This window comes from Condylura cristata, unplaced genomic scaffold (assembly GCF_000260355.1).
Source record: "Condylura cristata isolate star-nosed mole 26May11 unplaced genomic scaffold, ConCri1.0 scaffold00024, whole genome shotgun sequence".
Taxonomy (NCBI): Eukaryota; Metazoa; Chordata; class Mammalia; order Eulipotyphla; family Talpidae; genus Condylura; species Condylura cristata.
Window position 1 is genome coordinate 31,083,727 of NW_004567125.1, and position 3,789 is coordinate 31,087,515.

Here is a 3,789-nt window from a genome sequence, read left to right on the forward strand (position 1 = left end):
GGACCAGGGCAGAGAGAAGGGCCTGTCCTGCTGTGTGTGGAGGCCGGGCACGGGCTGCCTGGCACAGTTGGCTGGGGACAGTTGGTGCACAAAGAGCTAAGTGGGTGGAGAGTGGGGGGTGGGCAGTGCCTGGAAGGGGTCCGACAGCCCCAGAATGTGTTGTTTCTTCTTATGAAGTCAAAGTGGAAACATCATGTTAGGGAACCAGCAGAGAGGGCAGCACAGAGAACAGAAATTTGATAGTCTGTACCTAAGCGCAGAAGATATCTGGAGCCAAGGAGTGCAACAGGAGCAGATACCGTTGGTAAAGGAGCCACACGAATTCAAAGTCACTACCAAGGAGTGCTCAAGCAGAGAATCTAACACCTCTAATCTCAGAAGAATAGCAACAATTTATTCTCAGACAAGGACAGTTCCTCCAGAAACCTCCACTCTTGTGAGACAAACAGGAGAAAGACAATGGCACCTACTGTCCTTCTAAGTGAAGATGACCTCTAGTTCCTTCTCTGCTGTCCATTCTCAGAGGGTGTTGCCAACTCCCCTTCAGCCCATTTCCAACCTGCTCCACTTTTTATCAGGATTTCAGATTAAGAACTGAGCAGGGGGTAGAATTTAGTTACTGACCTCTTTTCCTCACACCTGCCTCTGTCAGCAGCTCAACAAACACCACAGACCCACTGAGGAATTGCAGGCTTGGGACAGGAAACAGATTTTACTACAGGGCAGCAGTTCTTGCTGGGTGCTGGTACTGTCCCCCAATCTCCAGAAACAGAGTCATCACCCCACAATGTACAGGGTGGCCCCCACAACAGAATGGGATGTTCTGGCCTCAAATGCCAATGCTGCTGTGGTTGAGAGACCACTTTAACAATTTGGTCTTGGCTTATTTGAGGTTACTGTAGTGACATCTTGTTTCTAGAAAGCCCAGGGGCCCATCTCTGAAGTCATCACTGCCCAAGTCTCAGTTTCTCTATCAGGAAGATAGGAACAGAGCCCACTTGCTGCCAATTAGCAGCATAGAAAATTTGGGTATAAAAGTGTCCACTGCAGAAGATGGTCAATAAAGGGCAGAACTTTGCAAGGTTCTGCTTGTGTAACTCCCTGGGCTGGTTTAATACCTCCTGATCCTTCAAGGCTTGGCTTGGGGCCAAGGAAACTAGCTGGAAACCCGCCTGCCCCTAACCTTGTCCTAGTTATACCTAACCCTGTACCTCTGTCTCTGCACTGACTGCTGCACGCTCTGACTCTATTATTCCTATGGTGGGGAGTGAGGGCCCATTAGAAAATCCCTCCTCCAGGCACAGGACTCATATCTGTCCCCAAGCCCCAGAGCCCCAGTGCCTGACACGGTAAGTCCTTGTTTAACCAAATTCTGGGCCCACCCAGGATGCATGACTTCACAGAGATGAAGAAAGGGAAGCAGCATGTTAATGAGCTGCTTTCTGTTGGAGACCAAAAAAAAAAAAAAAAAAAAAAAAAAAAAAGGGATCCTACAGTCAAACAGAAAGGGAGATTCCCAGGTCCCACCTGTTTCCCCAAGTCACAGGTCTGAACCTGAGGGAGGTCCAGGGATTTCCAACCAGAGGGCTGTCACTTGGGAATAAGTGCAATATACAAAAGTAGATGTTGGGCACTGCTATGTTCTACTTGCAACAAAGGGTAGTTTTCAGATAGAAATTCCAGAACAAGGCCTCTCTGGTGGCTTAGGGGTTAAGTCATCACCACTAAGGCCCTCTGTGGCAGCCTGAGTTTGATTCCCTGGCCAGAGAGCTAACCCACCTGGTGCAGCAGACCTCTTCCATTTCACCCACTGCTCCCTTTAATAGTGTATTTCAGTAGATCTGCTTGTTTTGCTCCTTTGTCTGGTGAATCCTCTCACCACCACTGCCCCAACCCACAGCACCTCTGACCTATACCCCAGTTCTTCTATGCAAAAACAAATAAATAAAATTGGGATCAATGAAGCAGATATCCACCAGCTGGGACCACATGAAATTTTAGAGTGTGCCGCACCTGAGATGCCAAAATTATCAAGAGGGTTTCAAAATTAAGTAATGCTGATTGAAGACAATCCATCACTTCTGCAAATGAAGAAAGTGAAAGACTTGATGGAAGCCAGGGTCCCTAATGTAGGACTCTCCCTGAGAGCCCATCTGGTAATTTTCTGGTACAGGGGCAGACAACCCAGTGGCCACGGAACCAGAGGATTCTGGACTTGTTCACCCATGGTGTCCGGCCAGGGCCAGGCTGCACTTGGTGTCTGCAGGAGGCACAATTGTGGGTTCTCATCATGTGTCCACAGGGGTCAGAACATTCTGGAAGTTAAGTGGGGTGTTATCGCTCTGTGACCCTGCTCACCATCCAGACTGAATGAGCTCCCCAGTTCTTGTGGCAGATCTCTGACAAAGGTCCCCATGGTCATAAAAGGACAGAAATTAATGTTGTTTAAAGTGCCCAGCTTGAGGCCCTTGCCAGGGTCAAGTACATCAGACAGTGAAACAACTTTCCAATTGCCCGGGTTACCTCTGCCTGCTGCCCTGGATGACTTAAGCATCTGTGGGCTGGAAAAACAGAACATATCTCAGGAAGGCAGGAGCTAGGACCTTCAAATTGCAAAGTGACATATCTCACTACCTTCCACCTCTGACAGAGACTTTCCCTGAAAGACTCTTCGCCCACAGGGTTCCCTGGAGAGAAGGGAGGGCAAGCCAACGACTGCCTGGCTGAGCTCAAGGTCTCCGGGGGACAGATTTCCTGTTAAGTTGTTTTACCCATTTAAGTCCAAGGATGCATCTCTGAGGAGGTGACAAGCAAGCAAAAGAGGGTGCGGGTGCTGCTCCCTCCCTTCTGAAACATAGTTCCGGCCCTGCTGTGGGGATGCCCCAACTCCAAGGTTCCTTCCTCTCTCCCAGGGACCCCCAGGCTGTAGCCACCAGCTCTTTTAGAGGGAGAGGGCTGCCCTGAAATACCTACAGGCCCAGAGTGCACTGGGACTTGCCCTGGGTCATGCAGTGGTTTTGGAGGTGAAGTCAGAAAGATGAATTAAGAGTTTAAGGGGAGCCCAGAATCTCTACTGGCTCACTTCAACTTCCAGCAGGGGCTTTTCCTTCACCAGCCCTCTCCTCAGTTCTCTCCACTAGCCTCCTCCTCAGTTCTCTCCACGGATCAATCCTCAGCTAGTTCCATGCCTTCTAGCTCTTTTCTTCTCCTCGGTCTTTGACTTCCTCTATTAATTCTCTGGCAACTGCACGAGTGGGTTCAGAATCACTGAGCACCAGCGCTCCAGGCGCCACCATCTCTCTGACACCATTCCTCCAGTTCTTCACGCAGGGTAAATGCCCGCAGGCCATCTTGCACCCCTTCTTCCTAGCGCACTACAGTTGTCCCCACCCCCCTTCCCACGGCCTTGCCCCTCTCCCCCAGCTTGGGCCTCTCCACTCCGCCTCTTTCCTTTTCTTCCCTCCCAGCCCGTTTCCTGCGACCCCTCAAACCACCACTTAAGCCACGTCCTCTTCAGAGAAGCAACTCAAACTCACAAGACGTAACCCCCCGCCCCCTCCTCCGTCCGCGAACTCCCTCACCAGGACCATCCCATTCTCTTTCTCCTTCTACGGCCCGCGCACACCCGATCCGCAGCAACCCCGCACGACCCCCAATCTCGTTCCCGCCCCCTGGACCCCTTTCTGCATGCCCCCCACATCGACCCTCATCCTCATCCCCCTACAAGGCAGTTCGCCGCTGCGAACTTCGCGATCGAATCCCCACGCTGTGGCCCCCCCGGCACTCACC